General features: G+C 41.1%; 1 long non-coding RNA gene across 1 annotated transcript in view; it reads right to left on the bottom strand.

The window, feature by feature from the left end:
- LOC142838269 (uncharacterized) overlaps positions 1 to 24,099 on the bottom strand; it is a 118,635-nt gene that overhangs the window by 9,813 nt on the left and 84,723 nt on the right. Inside the window, exon 2 of the long non-coding RNA XR_012908526.1 lies at positions 19,867 to 19,989. This is a non-coding gene — a long non-coding RNA (uncharacterized LOC142838269). The remainder of the gene's footprint in view (positions 1 to 19,866; positions 19,990 to 24,099) is intronic.

The raw sequence follows: 24,099 nt of genomic DNA, 5'->3' as shown, positions 1-24,099 counted from the left end.
GATATTAAAAGTATTTATCTCAAAGTAACCCATTAAATAATTTATGATTTCTGATATTAAGCTTCTTAATAAGGCAAAGCACATTTCCACTTTAACAAAATAATAGGTCAGGAATCCACATTCTTTTTCTGAGGCATGTATCTGCTTGTGTTTTGCTCAGAGTCAATTCTCACTTCTCATATAACCGTCTCTGGAATAGCTCCAGCCCTGGGAGAAAATGGATGACAAAAGTTTGAATTGCTTGTCCAAAATGTAAACATTGTCATGTCCTCTGAGATTTCATAACTTTCCAAGGCACGATGCTGAGGTGCTGATGTAGTCATCCAAGTCCTTGTAAGTACAGAATCAGTTATGTGACTTTCAACAAAAACATGGAGCATCTGGGTACATGTTCAAATAAAGAAAAGTTCATCATATTGAAGTCATTGTGGACTCTCTCCTTTCACCTTCAGACACTCAAAGAAGAGTAATTGTCACCATTGCAGTATTTTGTTGTTTTTAAGTTTAGTTAAAGAAAAATTAACATTCTGTGCATCTTCGCTTGTGTACCACTTAGTTATCTCTTTAAGCTTGCTTTTAGAAAGCAGCAACATGGCAAGCTGATATTCTCCAAAACAGTGGCTGAAATAACCAACATCTTACAGTTCATCATCTCTGTGGTTAGCTGCAAAAAGGCTAGGACAGAGGTGGGTGCTGTAGGAAACCTGTTGTTTAAAGTGTGCCGAGAATCTCTGACTCTTCCTGAGGGGTACCTGCCTGGAAGATGGATGTGTTGACTCCCAATTTGTAAGAAGATGCCATATGAAGCTGCTATATGGGGTATGTGTTCTACAAATATCTGGATGGATATTTTACACAAAGAATTCTAGCAGTGATAGAACAGAACCTTCTCTGTATCTGGCCTCACAGCACACTGAAGTTTCTAACTCCTGCGACTCCAGGACGTGGGAGATTGAGGTGAGAGAATGGCTATGCGTAAATTCAGGGGTGGCCTATGCTAGATGACAATGGACTGTCTCAAAACAAAAGTTTTGCGGTTCCAAGAAAAATGAAGAGCTTCAATTTAAATCTATGTTATAATTTTAAGAATGCTATTCAATGAATATTGATTCACAGATAAATTCTTGACTTACTGATAAAATTTATTTCATGTGTCTTTTATGCATAATTGGTGTATATCATCTACCAAACATCTAAATAAACTACACAAGTCATTTAATGTAGGCCCACAAGCTTCTGTAGCACGGTGGACACACTGCAAAGTCTGAAACTGATACTCAAGCAACATGGAATGAGAGCTTAAGGCTTTCTTCCATCAAACAAACTAAGGAGATAATGAAGTGTGAGATTCAGTCCACTTTATCAATGTGACCAAGAATCACAACAGAAAAAGAAGGCAATATATGCTCAGAATAGATGCATGTTTATTGTCCACATTCAACATGAATGTTGGCATCTTTATGTTTCTTTTCTCTCTAATGCTACAAACCTACTCTTTTGGCAACAAAAGCAAACCCCAAGCAAATTGACGCAATGTTGCATAGTTTGAGAAGAAAACTGAGCATTTACTATGAATTAAGTCCCTTGGGATTTACAATGTGCAAATATAGTCTCGTGGGGTTTGAATGGCTACTTTGTTTCTACTTGAAATAGGGATAGTGCCATAAATGCCTAAGTTCTCTAGCAAATTAATGATGCTTCCTGGGTTCTGTACTGCGGTGTATTCATTAACAGACAGAAGTAGATGCAGAGTGTGTGAGCGACAACGGCAAAGAGACAATGACAGGAGGGCTAAGGAAAAGTCTTGCAATTGTGGGTTTGATGCGACTGAAAAACAACTGATGGATTATGTTGATCATTACAGTTTCTAAAGAGGAGAAGCCATCATCTGCTATTTTTAGGACTTTACATAGGGATTGCTACATAGACTCTGAGACATCTTGAACTTCCTGACTTTGGAATGTTCTGTCTCCCTTCCCCGCTATTCAGCTGTTATTTATTTTAGGGAGCAGCAGTAGAAACCTGTGTCTGCACTTAGCTCATTTCGTTCTCTGTAAAGATCCTCATTTGTTGGGGATTTAATCACGATTAAAGACAAATGCTTTCTGTTGTTTGAAAAAGTATTCCTTTGTCATAAAATGTGACTTTCTTCCTGTGTCTCCTTTCGTAGACAAAGAGTCTGTAAGCAAGGACAAGCAGCAGAGTGTACATGGAGGAAGAGTAAGACCCCCCTCCAGACCCTCCCACACAACCTCTTGTGGAAGAGACTTAAAGGCTGATCTCTGCTTTGTGGCACGATCTGATTGTCAATTAGGGGTCTTTAAGCACAAAGACCTCGTGCTGTATGGGTAGATTCTTAACAGCCATAAATCTATACCTCCTTGGCTAAGTAGGGCTTTTCTGTACCTGTTTCCTTGAGCACCAGTAATATGCAGAGAAGAAGGTGATGTGGAATGCCCCTCTTTATGCTGTGAATTTGTTTTTATCATCATTGGTTAATAAAGAAGCTACCTTGGCCTATGGAAGGGCAGAATATAATTAGCTGGGAAATCAAAACAAAGACCCAGAGGAAAAGAAGGTGAAGTCAGGGAGATGTTGCAACTGCCCAGGAAGGAAAATATGAGGTAACAACACAGCCAAGTGGCAATACATAGATGAATGAAAATGGGTTAACTTAAGATTTAGTTAGTAATAAGCCTGAGCTATCAGCCAAACAGTCTGTAGTTAAAATTAAGCCTCAGAGTAGATAATTGGGAACTGACTGGCAGAAGAGAAACCTCCAGTTACGAGTAAGAATGAATCATTTTGGTTTGGTCTGCTCCTAATTCCCATATCTTTACATCCCTATGGCCTAAAATTTACCCATGGTTTCCCGTTCAGTGCAAACTCAAATAGCAACACTGCAAAGGGGGAAACCAAAGCCTTCGTGGCTCAAAAAGAAAGGAAATTTTAGTTTGTGCATATGCTGAGCATGGTTTGTTTCAGAGTCTATGACAGCAGAATTTCCCTGTAACTCTTCATAGAATCATAACTTTGTCTGTCACATTCCCAGTGAGAACCATTACAATTCTTGCTAGTGTTCATAAAATTTTCACTTGCTTCTAGAGGAAATGTCCAGAAATCATTAATATTTGCGAATCATTATGGATTCAATTGTACACTTTCCTTTGAAGGATCATTTACTCTAATTTTTAACATTAAAATACTTAAGAATGCTTCTTATCCTGGATGCCTTAATTTCTTTTTTTAAGGTTTTTTTTTTTATTTTATTTACAAGTGTGAGTTCTCTATCTGCATGTACACCTTTATGCCAGAATAGGGCATCAGATCCCACTAGAGATGGTCATCAGCCATCACGTTGCTAGGAATTGAACTCAGGACCTCTAGAAGAGCAGCCAGTGCACTTACCACTGAGCCATCTCTCCAGTCCTGATGCATTCATTTCAAGGTCTATCATTATTTTACTTTAGAATAAAGGAAACGATATTATTAAAGGAAGCTGGGTAGGATGAAATAGCCTGCATTCCCGCTCTGCCTAGTAAAAGCAAGGCAGTGTGTCCACAATTGTCACACTAAGCCAATGAGCTACTTCACTGTGAAAAATAAAGAAATAACAAGAATGTAATATCAATTTTTTCCCTCTCAAGTCCAATTGACTGATTTTACTGAAATAAGTAAACATACATTCCTTTAGGTCAAGAAAGTATTTTTGAAATATTGTTTTTTAAATTAATAATAAATCTTATGTCTTAGATGTCAAAAGTCAATAAATTACCTTGGAGGACACACCAATTCATTGTCTACTGTTGAATGGAATTTAAACACCTTCCATATATATCAAATTTGCAAAGGAATTTATTTCAGCAAGACCCTGGTTAATTTATAGTATTAAGTTCAAAAAGGCAATAGAAGATAACAACCCAATTTAGGCAAAGGTGTGGCCCATGCATGCTGGAGAAAAATAAATGTCACATAGAAACCATATCTGGAATTCAGATCACATTCTGCTGCACCCAAAAACATTAAGGGCGGTGTGTGTGTTGGGGGTGCCACTGTACTCCAATTAAATGTTCCTTCCTCACATCAATCAGTCCTGGCTAGAAAGTTAATCATATGATTTACAAGGCTGCTGGAGGGGCAGGGATGGGGGTGGCCTTTGACAGGAAAACCGGGTAAGTAGTACAACATTCTAAGAAAACCATGAATTACAAAGCTTAGTTATGGACGGAGTAAGTGTAGGAAAGTTAAAGGAAAGTCATTCAAAAATCACAAGTGTTTACATTTTCGTGTGTGTGTCTAATGTGTATGTGTGCATGCATGCATGTGGTGTGTGTGTGTATGTGTTTGGTGTGTGTGTTGTGTATGTGTTTGTTTTGTGGTGTGTGTTGTGTATGTGTTTGTTGTATGGTGTGTGTGCGTGTGTGTGTGTGTGCGTGCGTGCGTGCGTGTGTGTGTGTGTGTGATGTCATTCACTGGAGATTGTGTTTGAAGCCTGGGAAAAATCAGCTAAAGAATTCCAGCTCCGGTAACCTGACACGGTAGGTTTCCTCAGGTTGGAACTATTCCTGGGGGTTTGCTGCAGACAGATGGGGGTGGACACAGCAATGCTTGCATTTGTTGAAACTTACCCTAGACATCAGCAGATCTGCTTCCATTATGAAAAACTTGGAGACAGAGGCATCCACTTGCTCTTAAGCTCTAACCGTGGGAACAATTTGGATGGTGGGAAAGTCCCTCAAACAAGGACCAGAAAGAGAAGTCTGCATTGATGCATGATTCTCTTTCCAAAGGAAAATACATAAATCTGAAGAGGAATGTAAATTAGACATTTTAAGGGAGGGTCACATGAGCTCTTTGTTGTCCTCAAAGGCTTTTGATATGTGTGCTGTATTGACCAAACGAGATTTATAAAACCATGATGGATTATAGTTGACCTTGTGAATATTGAAAAGGACACAGCAAACTCACATGTGTATAGGTTCCTGAAAATTTCTGTTTTTGCAATGGTTTTATGCCCTCTTCCAAGGATAATAGTCAGTGAGAGCTACACAAGCCAAAGCCATTTGGCAGACAGACAGTTAAGATACTAGTAATGTCTTATTGAAAATATTGACACTTAGCTGGGTGGTGATGGCACACGTCCCAGCACTCAGGAGGCAGAGGCAGGCAGATCTCTGTGAGTTCGAGGCCAGCCTGATCTACAAGAGCTAGTTCCAGGACAGGCTCCAAAGCTACAGAGAAACCCTGTCTCAAAAAACCAAAGAGAGAGAGAGAGAGAGAGAGAGAGAGAGAGAGAGAGAGAGAGAGAGAGAGAGAGAGAAAAGAAAATGTTTACACTTTTTTATTTCTCTCCTTTCTTTCCTTACTCCCTCCATATCTCTCTCTCTCTCTCTCTCTCTCTCTCTCTCTCTCTCTCTCTCTCTCTCTCTCTCTCTTCTGCCTTTCTTTCTTTTTTTTTTTTTTTGGAGTTTCCTTTACCCTTCATGTAATGCTTGGTCCGTTATGGTAAGAAGCAAGAAGAAAACAACATGGAAGGAAATTCAGCTGGCTATGTTAATAGGATTGATGTTGTCACAAGTTTAGTGATTACTAAGATCCATGCGATGTTGCTCCATATTCTAGCAGTGTGGGTCTTAAGAGGAGATAATACGATAGATCTATCTATAATCATGATAGATCACAGGTGTCACTGGGAACCGGAGGAGTTAGGAAGGAGCCAGTAGACCACATGTTCTAGATCAGCATATGAGATCTTTTCATAATGCAGATGACACAGATTTTAATTAAATGACTTTTAAGAACACTGATCACCAACCTAATAAACTACTGTAGATGCTAGGACCCTATTGTGCAAGTAACCTTTGTTTTTAGCATTTTTAAAATGTGTGCTGCTCTAAAAAACTCTTAGGAAAAATACAACTTCCTGCATGCTGAATAACCTCTATGCAACCTAAAACATCTTGGTCAAGAAAACGTTTTAGACCATCTAAGCTACACAGGGTGTGTGCATGTGTGTGTTGTGCTCAGTATTGATGCTAGCATCTACACGCCCTAGGTAAGTGCCCTACCATTGAGATATACCCTTAACCTTAAAAAGAAAACAAATGAGACTTCAACTTGCTATCTTGCTGCTTCTGCTCTTGAGTAGCTGAGGTGGCAGACCCATAGCATGAGACCTGCCTGGGCCGGGTTCCTTACAGAGATTGTGACATATAAATGAAAAGGAAAATAAAAAATGTCCTTCCATTGCCAATTGGCGATGAGGTTTCTTGATGGCTTGAACGATGAGACATCCTTGGGTGTACTGGAAGCTCCCTTACAAACTAGAATATGTTTTAAGACACTACAATGCTTTGCTTGATATATGAGGGATGAATACAGGTGAACATATGTCTTTACCAGGAAGAAAACTTCTCAATCCAAACAAAAAAACTTCAGATATCAAAAAGGAAAAAAATACCTTCTGAAGGAAAGATAATGCAGAAGCTATTTGCCACGGGCATGCCATTTGGTCGATCTCATCCTCTTTGGTGGAAGAGTGGCCATTTGAAAAACTGCAGGAATTGGTTTCTTAGAAGCAACTTTTTGGACTCTTGACTTCCCCTCAGAGAAAAACCACGGTAATGGCCACATGAAAGATTATTAGTAGTCATGTGACATTCTTTAACGTTGCTGACCTCTAGCAATGGCCAAGCGTGGGTTCAGCAATGAACATTTGCAATTTCTTTCCCACGCCACTTCCTCTGAAACCCTGAAGAAGGAACCACTACTCAGCCTTGAGGACCTGGTCTCTCCTCTGCATTATATCTGTGGTGCTAATATCTCCTCTAATAAATCTCTTAGGAAGATGACAGCTCTCTCCGTGCCCCCATTGAGTCCCATACCTGACAAGTTTCAGAGTGTCTGAGAAGCACATACATTTTAAAGATAAGGCTAACTAAAGTGATTAAGCCTGTGAATTCAACACCACATTTACTCAAGTTTTACAAGACTTAGACAGTGTGGAAACTATTTTTGGGGTTGGACTAAGATTTAATCACAGGACTTTGTACACACTAGGCAAGCACTGCCCCATTTACTCCCCTGCCCCTGCCTCTGACTTTAATACATTCTTTATTGAATTTCAATCCAAGGTTTACCTAAGCTGCTAATGCTGGCCTTGAACTTGTGATTCCCTTGTTGCATCCTCCCAAGTACCAGGCATGTACTTCTCCTAGCAGAGAAGTGGAGATGACTATTTTTTTTTTCAAGACAGGGTTTATCTGTAGCTTTGGACCCTGTCCTGGAACTAGCTCTTATAGACCAGGCTAGTCTCTAACTCACAGAGACCCACCTCTGCCTTCCAAACGCTGGGATAAAAGACGTGCATCACCTCCGACCGGCTGACTCTTTTTTAAAACTGTATTCTCTTTTTTCTGATGCAGACTTTCTGTTTTCTTCTGTAGGGGATCACACAGCATTCTTATTTATTTGTTACACGACTGGCAAATCTAACAGATTCCCATACTTGGTAACTGGAAGGGAAATTGCTCCTCTCAATCATTGTCTTGCTCTGGTCTGAGCACCTAGTTAACAGGCCATAGCCGTTCTGTTTCTCTTGCCCTGAGAGCTTCTCTCTGGCCTCCAAATGAGATGTTGAGAGAGGCTGGAGGAGTCTCACATCCTGGAGGGAAGAGGACTTGTGTGAGCGCTGTGTAGAGGTCGCTGTTTCCCAGGAAGTCTGTGAGGATGATGATGAAGTCAGTCTGAACAACATGGTATTAGTATTAATGGATACAGAAAGCCCGAGTTGATCCTCCCCACCCTACTTCTTATTCACCATATGCAGCAAAGAAGCTAATGTTGTGACATTCTCTATCAGTAAAAACAACCTAAAAAGTCTGAATCATCACAAATACATCCGTATGGGTTAATCTCAGGAGGCCAATACCTCAAGTTTAGACCTGATTTAAAGGGTAGATGAACTCCAAAGGATGCCTGCATTTCTCGTGAGCCAAGATAAATGCCTTGCGCTGTGTCAATGTTTGCACTAGTCTGAGATTCTCCCCAGTGTTTAAGGCAGCCCTGGGCCCCCAGCTGGCACGCGTGCCAGGGTGGGAAGCTTGACTGAGCTATCTTTCTCAGGTCACTGAACTCCATAATTACTGAAGGATCAACGTTCGTGCCAACAGTCAGGACCTCTCTTGGGGTTCCGTGGCCATGTGCTGTTTACTGCCATTTCTCATTGCCACCTGCTCTACACATAATCTTCTGTGTGCGTGTGTGTGTGTGTGTGTGTGTGTCTGTATAGGGAGGTTCTCTTTGTGATAGTATCTTTTTGTTCCAAATGTTGATTTGCCAAAAAAAAAAAAATTTAGACCTATAATCACCTCCAACGTTTCAAATGTTCAGTATAAAAATATTTTGACAGCCCTAGAAAAGACATCATTTGCAAGAATCCCATGGACAGCACATGTCCTTAGTAAAGCTAGTATAACCAGAACTACAAAGCTCTGCTACACAGTTGTACAAATTAATTTCCGTGCCTGGTTGAATTCAGTTGGAAAATTTCACAGTGAATATCTCGTTGACAGGGGTATATGTGGAGTTTCTTGGGATCTTAGCCTTATGGGCTGGCATTGCACCAGCTAGACTCTAATGATTTACCTGAATAATGGTTTATAGATGGATTTCACTGACATCGGATAGAATTCAGACATATTAGTTCTTTAATATTTTAAGCATCTAGAGGGATCTCTAAAACAAATACCTGTCAGTTACTAAATAATAACACACTGTTCACTCAAGGCTCCTTCCTTCGAGTTTCACAACCGCTGTGGGAAACTGGCAAGCGAGCGGGATTCATCGTCCCCACCTGAGTGATGAAGGGGTATAATTTAAAGGGCTGCAGAACTCCTGCTTTTGTTTCTCCCACGCTAGGAAGTCATTACTTCTCACACTCCACACGTGCATAGCAGTGAATTCACTCCCAGTACCACAGGGAACAGATTCTGGTTAAAGGCAGCAGCCAAACAGGGCTATCAGGGTGTGGGTACCATTCTGCAAGTAAAACAGAAATCCGCAGTCTGTGCTTGCATGATCCCTGTAATCCCCTGTGTATTGAACAAGAGGAAGGACCAGGGAAGAGAGCAAAGAAAGTGGTGTCATTCGGGGAGAGTTCTTCTTTGATCTCCTTCAAGATGAAGGGTAGACGGTTAGTGCATCATATTTTGGTTCTGTGTGGATGGTTTTTAAAAGATCTTTACTCAAAAGAAAATTGCCATTTAGATATAAAGTGCCTTCTGCAAAGGTTCCTGAATTGAAAGCCTTGCTCCCTACATAGTGGTGTTACTTTGAGAAGATCTAGGAACTTTAGGTACTGGAGCCTGGCTGGAGGAAGTAGTAGCCTTGTCGTCCCAGGCACCACTCTGACCCACCTCTGCCTCACTCTCTTTGCTTCCTGTTTGCCGTGTGATGAGTGGCTTATAGTTCATGCTCCCTCACCAAGAAACCTCAGTGATGTCAGAGACTATGGACTGAATTCTCTGAAGCTATCAATCAAAATAAATCCTTTAAGTTGTTAGATATTTTTATCACAGTAAGGAAAGCCCAATTCACCAAAGAAATCATTGGTTACTTCCAGAAATCAGTAGTAGGTGATGATGTCAAGCGTTATTCTCAGAAATCTTAGCATCACAATCAACCTCTGCAAAGGGACATTTCATTTCGCATCAATTAGTGTCTGGTAAAGAAGAGGCAAGGAAAGTAGGGTGGTTGCTTAGATGTTCGCCTGGGTAGGAAAACAAGTTGCCCAGCTTCTTTGGTGGGTGGTAAGCAGACAGCCCGCCCAATCCCACCTGCGTGGAAAAGCATGCTGCCCAGCTTCTGAGGTGGGTTTGCACACAGCCTGCAGCAAAACATGCCTGAGAGTTGACTAAGCTGGAGAGCATTGCGTCTCTCAACTGGGGTCCCTCTGTTTTCAGGACACCCAGGTCCTGATGTGACTAAAGGAGCGAAGGACTCATTGATAGGTAAGCCACTCCTCAGAGCTCCCTTCCATAGTGGCTCAGGTCGACTGGCTTGGATTACAGCTCAGCTGCTTCCTTGCTTATCAAAGGCTGAAGCCTGCTGCAAGGTATGACAGAAAAGAATGGAGGAGAGGGGACACTCCAGAGAAATACAAAGTGCTGGGCTGTGACAGGAGAGAACAAAGGAGAGGGGACACCCCCTGGAAATGCAGGTGCCAGGTGGTCTGTTTCCCCAAACCTCATTTGAGGATGATGTTTAGAGAAACACATATACAGTAGGCCACAGCCAGAAACAAAAAGATCAGGAAAACGATTATACTTGCATGTTTGGGGAGGAAAGAACCTAAATATGGAGATCTCAAGAGATGATGATGATGTAATGGCAAACTTCTTCCAAGAGGTCGTCAGGAAGCACTGTGTTCCAAATAGTCTTTGGTTCACTTCCTGTCACTGCAAGTTTCTATTTGGGACTCTCTGGAGGAAAAGGGGAGGGCTCGGGTCTACGAGTGACATAATACATTTGCAGTCACAAATATGCAAACTAAACTGTTAAATAACACCCAGATTTAAAATTTTTCTTTTTTTTTCCCAGACAAGGTCTCATATAGCTCAAGCCAGCCTTCATCTTGTTATGCACACTTCGCTGTCTTTAAACTCGACATCCTCCAGTTTCTGCTTTTCAAGAGTTGGCGTGACAGGATCATGTTACTGTACCTCCCTAAGATGTTGCATAGTGAAATATTAATGAATTTGTGATTAGGTTTTATATCACTGTATATGCATCTATCATAAAAAGAGGGTTTTTTTTTCAAACATTAAAAGCAAAATAATTTTTTTTTTAGATTTTACAAATGTTCTCGTATTCTTTATCTTAGGTGTTTTCCTAATTGCTGGGACCCAATGCCCAACAAAAGCAACTTAAGGAAGAAAAGTTTAATTTGGCTTACAGCTAGAGGAGACAGAGTCCCCTGCGTAGGCAGGCAAGGCACGGTGGTGGGCGTAGACAGGCAAGGCACAGTAGTGGGTGTCTGGAGCCAGGCATCACATCGCATCGAGAAGCAGAGAAAGGGGGATTTTAAAGTCTAGCTCATGTCCCTTCTAAAAGTTCAATCTAGGACCCAATGACAAAGAACAGTGCTGCCCATAGTTAGGGTAGGTCTTCTTCTCTCATTTTGCCCAATCCCCACACAAACATCCCAGAGGTTTGTTTCCCTGGTGATGATAAATCCCATGGAGGGACAATCATGATAAGGCACCACACTATACTACTCTTTTATGTTTAGGAGCCACAGAACTTAGGATGACAACACAGAAATGGCACTATGCCTCGGTGGACATATCCTGGATAATTGTACGAAAACGTCACATGTTTCTTGTGGCAGTGGTATCAGACATCACAAGAGATGTAACAAGGCTTTTTAAGGAATGCAGGATGGAATGGTGTCCTTGTTAAGCACTGGCAATCAGAGCATGGGCCTTACTTCTGTGCCAATGCTTACTGTGGAAGTAAGGGCCCACTTTGAGTGATTATACTAATATCAGCCCCAAATGGTACTTTTGAGTTCACCTTAAGTCTTGATAAACTGGTTTTTCCTCAAGGTAAAAATGGAAATTTGAATATAATTGACCCCCATTACCTCACAAGGAATGGTGCTATTAGAAGTTGTGTGTGGTTTGGTTGGAGTAGGTGTAGCCTTGGTTGAGGAAGCATATTACTGTGGGAGTGGACTTTGAGGTCTCCTATGCTCAGGATACCACACAGTGTCTCAGTCAACTTCCGGTTGCCTGCAAGAGGTAAGATTCGCAGCTACTACTTCAATGCCATGTCTGCCTCCATGCTACCATGCTCTCTGCCATGGTGATAATGAACTGGACCTCTGAAACTGTATGTGAGTCATGCTAATGAAATGTTTTCTTTATAAGAGTTGCCGTGATCACGGTGTGTCTTCTCAGCAACAGAAACTCTAATGAAGACAGTAAGTATTTGGCATTTTTGCATCTTGACGCAGCTTGAAGTGGTATTTTAAGTAAAGAGTTGGAGATGAAGCTATAAGTGCTCAGAAAAGCCTAGTGAAAAAGCATGGGTGATGAGCCAGAACCTCGACTTGAACCTCACTCTGTCATCTTTGAAGCTCTGAAACTGGGACAATGTATGCCACTACCCTGAACCCCTGAACTCCAGTTTTCACATCTGTGTTCAGTGGATAATTACTGCCCTCAGGATCATGGTGAAGTGTACATTAGATCAAGTGTGGTACATGCAAGATTTAATGGGTAAAAAACATATTGAATCTCTTTTTGATTGTGGGTAATCTAAGTTGAACTTTTTATTCCTTGTTAATATTGTGAATTTGTCCCTTGTCACAAACTTTTCATCATTATGATATAGGAAGGTAACACTACCTTGAGAAACATGGCTTTCTCCGTCTCGTTTGATTGACCTCCTAGAGATAGCATTCCTTTTTTTGATGTGACAATGATACAGTCATATTTTCAATCTCTAAGATTGATAGCCTAAGATTTTACATTTTTATGTGTTGTGATTCATGAATCTCTGTAATTTCAAATATAAATACCATTAGCACAAAATCTTCTTTACTGTTAAATTTTAGCTCTAGACGAATGCTTCTAGTTGTCAATGCTTCTTCTTTTCTGCTGTATAAGTCACCATACTCTTCATGATTCATTTTGTCAATATATACTTGATACTCCGACGTGAACACTGTAATAAGAAGTCATGGATGAAGCCCTCTGATTGGAAGTCCTCCTTAATAACACCATAGATAGACATTATACGTAACAGCAGAAGGACCGCATAGCAGGTATGAAGCCCTAGATTTTATTCACAGCATCAAAGAAACACATGTGGATCTAAAGACAACATTCTTCTTTTATTACCTTTTCCCAGTGTGTTTCCTGTCATGCTTCCTCATTAAAGCTACCATATTACACTTGAAATATGATTGTTAGCTTGAACAATCACATAGAGACTTTGCAATTAGAATGATGTAACTCAGGAGTAGTGAAGGGCCTCTTTCTAAAATCACCACCTAGAAAACGGGTGGAATAGGAAAAACAAAATAAGCAAGGTAATCCTGGCTCAAAGAGAAATGGTATGGATGGGAGCTTCAAACAGTTCAATATGTGTATCCAGCTACTAGGAAAGCAGGTAAAGGCCATGACATGGAAAGAGGACCATGGGATGGGAGACAAGGGGGTTGAAAAGGAAGCTGTTGGGGAAGACACTGAAATACATATCTATTAAAGTGCAGGAGTATTTACTGGATGCATCGGAAAAATGGGCAAGGAGCTAGAGGAGAAGATGGGGCTTGAGGAACAATAAAAGGGAAGTGTATATGAAAATGTTACTTTGTAAGATAATAATTAAAATAAATTAAATGAACAAATAAATAAAATTATCACCTGGTTGCTAACACATTATCAATGTAGTAAATAGCCCCAGGGTGTTTCCTGGCACTGGAGTCAGGCCTGGGTTCAAGTTCATAAGAACTGCTTGTATGAACCTTGGAAATTGGTTATGTTTTAAGAGCCTGAGTGCTTTACGCCTGCAAAAATAGGATGATTAATGATGCTGCTTCCACACGATGTTGCAAGGTGTTGGGAGAATGCATACAGGGCATGCACTACCCTTCTGACACAGAGCAATGTTTCAAATTATAACTTCATTCTTTCCATTTCCTCATCTCTACAACTGGTCACACCACTAGAGAGGTGTAAGCAGAGAATGCAGGCAATGAGCACGTACGATGAGAGGGCCTCGGGGAGTGCCATGCTGAAGGAGAGGGCACTCAAGAAAAATGGTGTCCCATCAAACACATGACTCACATGGAAATGTCAGCCAGAAGACAGCATAATTCATGTTTTTATCATACAATACATGATGCTTTCATATACGTTCATGTATGTCAAAAACTGAATTTGTTTAGCATGGCCTGTTCTTAGAAGACATCACAGGAATAAACAACAAAAGAAAAAGCAGATACTTCAGATAATGCCACAAATAAAACTTTCCTGCTACAACCAAGGCTCTCAAGATCATAAAAAGAAAAATGAAAAAATTGGACGACATATGCAAACCATACATCTGTGAGATATTGATACCAGGAGTACACATAACTTTTACAACTCAAGGAAAATAGATTAACTTAAAAATGAGCAAAAAGTTTGAATGCATGTTTTTTCAGAAGATGTGAAATGGACAGTTAGCATGTGGGGAAGTCCACTGAACATGGTTAGTCGTTAGAAAAATTATCCCTAAAACCATAGTGAGGAACAAGTTCTTATGTACTAAATGACTACCTTCCAAACCAAACACAATCTTAAGAACAAAGAGAAAGCAAGAAAGCAAAGAAAAGTAACAAGTGGCAATGAGGCTGGGGAGCATTTTGGACAAAATGAAAAGAGAACAACCATTTAATAAAAATAGTGTGTGTCTTCCTCCCAAAGGTAACTCCACTGGAACCGAGGGATTCCATTGCTAGATATATTCTCAAGAAAATCAAAAATAGATGCCCATACATAAACTTCTGTTTCACTGTACATGGTAACCCCAAAGTAGAAATAATCTGAATGTTGATGAACTGGAAAGAAAAAAAAAGGCATGTTTCCATAAGAGACTAATAGTCAATTAAAAATACTAAATACTGACACACGCTCTCCCAGGATTAGATCCTGGATACACTATGTTGAGTGGGATAATCCTATTGCCAAACATGACAGCTTGTGAAGGCTGCATTGTAGAACCCAAAATCCCACATGGGCAAATAACAGAACATAGCACGGTGCACCCTAGTCTTGGCAGGCTAGAGGAAGGAAACACTAAGGGCCAGACCTTCCCTTCAGGGACTGACAAGATGCCCTAAACTTAGATGTTGGTAATGCTTACAGAACTCTTGGAGCATATTAAACCCTGGTGAATTTCGTGTTACATAATTATAATGAAGATTGTCTTTAGAGAAAAAAAGGAAGCCAAACAATTCAATATCAGAAAACGCTGTGGTTGGAAGGTGGTGGAAATGCCAGCACGCCGTGTATTTCTGGGGTGATTTTGGAATTCTGGGGAGTCTAAAATAGTGTAGGCAGGCATATCTTCAAAACATACTTAGGCATAAATTAAACCGCAAATCAATTGAGGTAAAACTAAGTTGAATGAACTGAAAGTGATGCATCAGTGGTGTTAGACCTTACAAAAGTGTCCAACCTTCTGTTTCCCTATTTGCCACATTTCATTTTTATAGCCATTTTTGATATGTGGGGTTGTGGTACTATTAGCCTGGACAATACTTAAGTATGAATGTATAATATTCACATACATTCATGGGTAGATCGGGTACCTTGATTAGGAGTACTGGACTCACTGTGCCAAGGGGACAAAGGAACAATGAAACTTATGCCCATACTCTGGTCTTTAGTCCATGCTCCAGGCATGGTGTCGTGTCCATGACAAAGAGGTGATTCTTAGATTTGTATATCCTTTCCATCTTTCCAAAAGGCTATTGCCTGCAAGAAAGGGTTGCATCTGCTTTAAGAGAGACGTACTAACTTTTTAAAAGATTAATTCTTTTGTGTGCACTTGTGTGCACACAAGCATGCACGCACACTCACACACGCACAATACAGGTGCAGGAGGCTCTGAGTGTCATTCTATAACTGTGAACGTGGAAGAGTAGTGCCTAATCCATGTTCCCCACCTGCTGGTCTCTGCCCAGGGACACTCACTCTAATGGCTTTCCGTTTACCTCCCGATTTCTGAATAACCCGAACTAGCACTGCTATTTCTAGACTTTCGTCAGTTGGTAAATTGTCTATTTACTTCCTCCAAAAAAGGCCCGTTTTAGTTTTCTTCCACTAGTGCTAACACACATATTCATGTCTCTTTGAGAAGTCTGTAAGATTCTTTTGAAAACGACATTGGCGGTTTTTATGTTTGCTACAGTTTTCTTCATATCCATTTCCATGTGTTGTTTACACACATGCAATTTATTTTATTTATTTAACAATTTATTAAATTTATTTTATTTCTGGATCTAAAACTTATCTTATTTATTGCTTAAATATATCATTAATATGTAAGTGTCTGATGGAATTATAAGCCTCTAGATAGTCTAACATGCTAGTTTCATGTTCTTGTTGATGAGAGACCCCTCCTGGAATTCTGTATTTTCTTGTTCTGATCTGGACTAGTTGTTTGGCTAACTCTCAGAAGTTTTCCTGGGCCTTTCTTGATCTTCACCTTGGAATTTGCCTTATGATTTCAGGCCCTGGGATCTCACTTCCTGAATCTCTTGTCCTGGTGTAGGACTTACACACAGCATCTTCCCAGAAGCAGGCAGAGATCAGTGACTTCTTTAACCTTGCTGTTGTCATCGGTGTCTGGACATGGCCTTATTTTGCTCTCATCATAGCTGATTGCTAATTTGGTTTGGTATAGAATCTATGCTGCTGGCTCTTCCCCTGAAGAAATTTAAAGACTTTATCTATTAATTACAACTCCTAGAGGCTGGTACCCGATCTACACATGAATGTATGTGAATATTCTACATTCATACTTAAGTATTGTCCAGGCTAATAGTACCACAACCCCACATATCAAAAATGGCTATAAAAATTAAATGTGACAAATAGGGAAACAGAAGGCTGGACGCTTTTGTAAGGTCTAACACCACTGATGATGTAGGAAGTCTCAAATCATGGTCCATGCAGATTCTTCTTCTTGGTGAACTTTCGTGGTCCTGTCTGTCTCAGTGTCTACTGATGAGGGTTTCTTTCATTGACTGTAATGCCCACATATGAATTATTTAGCATTTGTGTTCCAAATATTTACTAAATTCTTCCAACTTGCAGGAACTGTCTTAGAACTTACACCTAAAATTCTATGAAATTTTCTTTATTACTTCCTAATATTTTTAACTTTTTCTATTATTTCTTATCCTTCTCTCTCCATTTGCTCAACTGAAGAAAAATGACTTACAAGTGATTCATTCCTTTTCTATTCGTTCTTGTGCAAGAATTGTCCTAAATCATCCTCAAGTCTGATTTTTTAAAAACATAACGGTTTTCTTTGCTTGACTCGTATTACGTAGAGAAATATTAATAATGAAATTTAAATTCTTTCTCCTTTTTCTTTTGTTTACTTTTAAGTCCTTTCCTCTGTTCACTGAATTCCATACATGATAATGATAGTTTTTCTTAAATAACTGGTTATTACTCTCCTTCATATTGGAAATCTGGCAGGTAAGTGGTTAACTAAGGGGAAAGTATTGACAGCAAATGCTACTCTAGGAAAAGTAAATCTGATTCTCCTGTCTCCTGCCAACTGAGATATTTCTCTAACAGCCCCAGATCTGCATACTCTAGGAGATGGACAAGAGGTGACTAAGGTCTCTCACCATTTAGAATGCCAGTGATCTCCCAAGTCTGTTTTTGTTTGGTTGGTTGGTTTTATTTTTGTTTTTGTTTCTTTTTTTACTATTCATGGGAAGAGTTTCTGACACCCTCCTATCCAGATCTTCATGGCATGGCAGGCAGTCTTGATAACCTTGTCTCTCACAGAGCGAGAGAATGGGAGCAGACGAGCCGTGTATGAGAGATGCACATGGGGCTAGTATATAAACTATACCTAGTTTCTACAGTGGTTAATTTGACCCACCTGGGGTCCGAAACCGGCTACCACCTCTCTCTGACCTGTTTGGTGCATCCAGTCCTGAAACATGTTCAGAGATTTGTCCTCTGCCTCTGCGCATCAGGTAGGTGAGTTCCCAGAAGACACAGAGTGGCTTGAGTTACCACTCATGTGACAACACCTCTGACTTTCGTCTGCCTTTTTGGTTTATGTTGTCATTGGGCTTAGGGAGATAAGTAACACATATCAGTGATACATGTTTATCTTACCACTTCTATGCAGCCATGTTTGTTGGGTTGTTTATCTATCTATCTATCTATCTATCTATCTATCTATCTATCTATCTATCTGCTCAAACTGCTTAATCCCTTACTTTATCGTACCAAGTCTTCCAGACGTCCCAAAGCAATGACTCTTAGCTCATCACCAGTCTGTGAACTAAATAGAGACGTCAGAGCATCCAAGGCGTCAGGAGCAGAAAAAGCTAGCGGGGGACGTAGTCTGACCTCAGCCTAGGTTTGGATGCATTCAGGGTTGACACTAGCCAGCTTGAGGCCGGAAGGCAGCTCGTGACTAATGATCCTTTCAGCTTAAGAGTTCTCCCAGCAGCCTAAAAGAGTAAAGGCCTTGGAGTAATTGGCAGAGCCTGATCAAAGGAATCTTAGAAGCCCAAGGTTGATTCTGCTATAGTTGTGGTCATAGCTAATAGACATGCATAAACTCTGTCTATTGCTTTCATGTGTCAACTTTGTGGTTTTCTACCTGTGAGGCCTCTGAAACAGACTGCTTTCTGAACCCAAGTAAGAGGGTCAATCTTGATCATCAACTTTTATTAGAACTAAAAATCACCTAGAGACTTGGCTTGGACATGTCTGAGGGCACCCATAGAGGATTTCCTGAGGAGACATGACCCACTGTGAAGGTGGGTGCAGTAGTCCATGGATCCAGTAGGATCCCAATCTGAATAAAAAAAAAATGGAGGGAGTAAGCCCTGAACTGTAACATGAGGGCTGGCTTGTTTGTTGGAGTTTCAGTCCTTGCCCGGTACCTCACAGCCATTTATCCCCAAAGAAAATCACACATAGATCTCCATAAATTATAAGTTGATTGGCCCATTAGATCTAGCCTCTCACTAGCTAACTCTCACATCTTTTTTTTTTAACTCTCACATCTTGATTAACTCATTTTTCTTATCTTTGTTAGCCATGTGGCTCAGCACCTTTTTTCAGTGGGGCAGATCACATCCTGCTGCTTTGGTGGTCTGGGAGTAATCAACTTACTCCTTCCCAGAATTTTCCTGTTCTCCTTGTATCATTTCTACTTCCTGCCTGGTTTTCCCACCTATACTTCCTGCCTGGCCAATCAGCGTTTATTTAAAACATGATTGACAGAATACAGACAATTCTCCTGCACCACTGAACCAGTGTTCATGTCTCTCTTCCTCCCTCGCTGTAGACTCATCGTGACCATATTCCTCACAATCACATCCTTTTGTCTTCTCTGACCTGGTAATGGACTGCAGCCTCTGAAACAGCCAGGCATAAGAAGCCCCCTTCCCTTAAGCTGCTCCCGTCAGCTTGGATTGTAGCATGGCAAGAAATGTAATGCCCTCAATTTCCTCAACTGTAAAATGGGATCACTAGTCATTCCTCCCTCCTCAGGGTTGCTGTAAAGATTGAATCTATGAATAGCCTGTAGAGCTCAATGTAGTTTCAAATGCGTTAAACAAATGAGGCCACTAAGTGCTCAGAAACCCCCCTTTAACTAGGTGAATTAAATACAACATATGGGACTATCTGTTTCTTTTAAATTTAGCATTAGTTTCTGTGGTTTGCCAAAAGAAAAAAAAATCTAAAAAACTGTTTTAATGGCTGCTTTTAGTTAGAATAATTAGCCACATTGCACTGCACTAGAAGAGACAACCCCTTCCAAATCTCCTCCAATAACACCACCAGGTAGACAAATCATGACTGATTAACCAAGAGCTATGCTTTGCTCGGTCCAATAACAATTCTGCCTCAGGCATGTCTGCACAGTCTTCCAGGTACTCTGACTGATCAGCAAGGAAGGAACCCAAAGGCTGGTAATTTCTAATTTATAAACACTGCTTGACGTAGGCAGTTGGGCATTCTGCCACCCTGCTATGGCCTGAAATGGCCCAACCACTTTGTAGTGTGCTGAAAGCAATTTCAAATGACTTAATAACTCTTTACCTACCTCTCCACTGGGGTCCACAGATACCATTGGATGAGGGCCATCGAATGGCCTCAGGACAAGGGGTTCAGGTTACAACTTCATGGGGTTTCCAGATGAACAATGAGTATATTGTGAGCGTCCCATCTGTCAAAGTCATCAAAAGATAAAGAGGGAAATAATACAATTAAACCTTTAAGACACATTCATTTATCTTTGGTTTTTCAAAACCGATCTCAATTTGGCAAGGTTCTTTTTGGCAAAGAAGCTAGAGATTGGCATTCTTTGATGCAAATTGAGGTCTTACGGAAAACAAATTTCTGTAAAGAAAATGAAGACAAAATGAAGTAACTAGCACTGTCAATGCTGGTGGGGAGAACCTGCCTGGAAACCGTGTGTCCTGATAAGACAGATAGTTAGCTGGATTAAGTTAGGCACTGAGTGTGTATGTGTGTGTGTGTGTGTGTGTGTGTGTGTGTGTGTGTATGTGCGTGCGCGCACATGCACGCATATGAATGTCTACAGGCACACGTGTGCATGTGTACCTATGCAGGTACACTTGCACGGGTGTTCATGTGAAAAGAGGCCAGAGGCCAACTATAATCCATCTTATGCTGTGAAACAGGTTCCCTCACAAATATGAGCTATGCCCATTTAACTTGATTGGTTGGCCAGATAGCCTCAGGGATCCAGTTGACTATCTTCCCAAAACTGAGATCACAAGTGTGCCTGTTTTGCTCCTATGGGGGCGTGGGGATTGAACCCAGGTACCCATGCATGTACAGCAAGCACTCTGCTGACGGAGCTCTCTTCCAGATCCTAAACACTGCTTTTGTTTGTTTATTTTATTTATAACAATAAAAGCATTCACCTCACAATAGCATGAGCAATCCACATATGGAGAGGGGAAAAAAGAATTGAAATTGCCCCTGGCGATGAAAAGACACAGCCTTCTCCTGCTGCTGTGACTTCTTACAGTATCTCCGATGGAATCCTGGTCACCTCAGCAGGCCCTGCCCACTCTAAGAAACTCATGGAGGTCCTGAACTCTCTCCTCCAGATTCACGGGCAGCCGCCATCACCTTCTGCACTTTCTGGACTTTTCTCTTTGTCTGCCAGATGTTTTGTCTATGGACAAAGCCAGAGCCATTTCTTCAGCCACATGTTGCAAGCATGCGTAGACTACAAACAAGTCTTTCTGTGTCTCCACAGACTTTCTTCCCCAAGGCCCTCAGCCTGGGCTGCCACATTCAAGGAGTCTTTGGACCCAGCCTCACTTTTGCCCTGTGGCGCTGTGTGGTATTGTGATTTCTCCACATCTGACTGTCAGTGCAGGGGGTAGATACCACTATCCTTCCAGAAGGGAAATTTTCCTTTCTCTTCTCTCTGCCCCACTTCCTTACATCAGGATGAACAAGACACGATTCCAGCATATAACATCTTCTTACTCTACTCATAGATCCCTTATTGGATATTCGGGACACCTACAACCTTGTCTGGGTCTAGAAGGGCATGGGATGGAAGGCAGACACACAGACATCCCCTAAGAGCTCTAAAAGCCATCTTCCTCCTGCTGTTCTTTCTCCATCAAGGTGCCTTAGGCCCGGGACTAGCATCATTTGTCTAGACAGAACCTTTAGCTTTCTCATGAATGCAGCCTTAGGAAACTTCCAAACCCACGCAAGACTACCACCCCAGGAACAACCCAACTCAATATGTTTTCAAGAACCCAAGAAGAATTCCTGATCCGTGATTTGTCTGGTCAACATGATGCCATAATACGGGACTTGGTTACATATGGGTCAGACGAGGACTCTATTGACAATGACAGTTAATTTGTTCCTTTATTTTTTCTTCCTTTAATGGTTGAAACAACTTCCCTGAGAAAGAAAAGGATTTTCCAGGGACTAACCCCGCATGTCACACCCTGTCATTTAACTGTGTTAGTAGTTAGGACTGTCCTGGTCCTTCTACCATGTGTGATAGAGACACAAGCCTTCTCCCTGTGACAAGGTAAGAAACTCTTTCCTAGCACCGATCTTGAGGAATCCTCATGGAGCAAAGCCAGTTTCCTGATTGTTTTCATCTTAACTAGCAGCTAACAACAGTGCCTTCGACCTCTCGGACGGCCCTCCACCCCGAAGCAGCCAAAGCAGTAGGCTCGAGCTGTCAATTTAGGATTCAAGGTATTTCACATCTGTCTCTTGAGGTAGAAGCCCCAAAGAGGGAGAATATGATAATCTGTCAAGGTCTGACTACCTGGCCGGTCCAGTGCTTGGTCCAGTTCCATAATTCTTTGTTTTAGTTACTGCTTAGTGACTTGATCCAGTGAAGGAGTTGACTATCAGGCTATGTCCTGAGATTGTATCCAGTCCAGCCATTTGTCACAAGAAGGAGTTGACTATCAGGCTATGTCCTGAGATTGTATCCAGTCCAGTCATTTGTCACAGTGCAAAGATCATCAAATCAAACTGTGAATATAGGAGTCACCTCCAATGCGGCTTTGCTCTTTGGTCTGTTATTCCCAGCTCTCTGGCTCCTTCAGCTCACATCTAAGCTTGTACCCTCGTGTGGCTTTAGACTTCCACTAGTGACTCTTTAATGCTTCTTCTCCTCAAGACTATTCTGGACCCTTGAGATCTCAGGAGAGCTAATTTCTCTCTGTCTCTCTCTGTCTCTCTTTTTCCTCTCTCTCTCTCTCTCTCTCTCTCTCTCTCTCTCTCTCTCTCTCTCTCTCTCTCTCTCTCCTTCAATTTTGGTTAAACTTAATATTCATCTGTTGATTTTTTTGAAATTTTAAAAAACTTTTCTTTTTGCTTCTTTTTTAATCTGTATGGACTCAAGTAGCTATTCATCACAGACATGCAATACCCAGGTAAACCATAAGAAGGCATTAGATCCCCTTGGAATAGGAGTTACCTCTGCTATATGCCACCATGTGGGTGCTGGAAATCAAACCAGAGTCCTCAGGAATAGCAATCAGTGCTCCTACTTCTAAGCCATCTCCAACCGCAGAAGAGATGCTTGTTAGCAAAACTTAGTCTTCCAGAACACTCATCACCACTCTTACCACCACCATGGCCAGCTGTCACAAACTTTTTTTTCCTCTCTCTCTTCCCATGTTAGATAAGGAAGATTATGCATGGATATGAACAGAAACATTCAGTTCAAACAATTTGAACGTAAAGTTGTTTGGTTTTGATATACAACCCAGGCTGACTCCTTGAAGCCTGTCCTGTTTATCAGTGCTTATTAGTTACAGAAAATGACTCTCTTTTACAGAAACCTCTACCTTTTGCTTGTTTTTCATTAAAACATTCATATTTAAAATAAAAACTAACTTTTTACAGTTCTGTTCACTTCCCTCATTTTACATAATTGCTTGTGTGTTTTTGTGAGTAAGCATAAATAGAGAATCATTCTATTTATGCTTCTAGATTTTAATGGTTGAAAATGTAGGTACTGACAGGGGCTTTAAAAATATCCTTAGCTTTGCTCAACTTTTATCACTTCTTATTTGTCTAAGAAAATCGATATTCATTTTCTTGTTTCATGTTAAATAGTTCAGATAGAATACAAAAGCAAGAAAATGCACCTGGTACAAGGAAGCTACTATTCCTGACAGCCCTTCATCTTTTTTCAGGCCCATATTGGCTTTTCTCCCGGCCCATCCATTCTCTAATGTAAGTGTTATAAATTACTCTAAAGTGCTATAAAGCATAATAAACATAAATCAATATTTCTTGGTTCAAAACTTGGAAATGCTGATGGGGGCTGAGCCGGTCAGAGGCATCCTGCATCTATCATATCCCTGTGATGTTCCTTCCTACCAGCAGCCATTTCTGGTTTGAAGAATAACTCTTTGTGTGTCTGTCTGACCCGAGTTCCCTGAACACTCACGGCGACACAGCACGATGGATGTGGGGAAGAGCTCGTCCAGCAGTCTTAGCAAAGTCTCGTTCTTTTTCCTCTTGGCCTCTGAGCCTGGCAGCTTTGGAGAAAGGAGTGTCACTCTCAGGCAGAGTCAGACCGCAGGCTGGCAGTATGCCAAGCGGGGCTGGGGCTAATTCCAGTTTGTTATGGGAGAGAGAAAAGAAACTATTCGTTTTGTCCTAGATCCAAGGAATTCAGCAAAATTTCACCTCTTTCCTTCTGCTTTTTGCACATGTGACAATGGATCTGGGTGACGCACCTGCAGGCAGCTTAATGGCAAAGCCCACCTGCCTGAATCTGCCATCTCGGGCGCATGATCATCTG

The sequence above is a fragment of the Microtus pennsylvanicus genome, chromosome 1 (genome assembly GCF_037038515.1).
Source record: "Microtus pennsylvanicus isolate mMicPen1 chromosome 1, mMicPen1.hap1, whole genome shotgun sequence".
NCBI classification, from domain to species: Eukaryota; Metazoa; Chordata; class Mammalia; order Rodentia; family Cricetidae; genus Microtus; species Microtus pennsylvanicus.
This window is presented reverse-complemented; position numbering and strand designations above follow the sequence as displayed.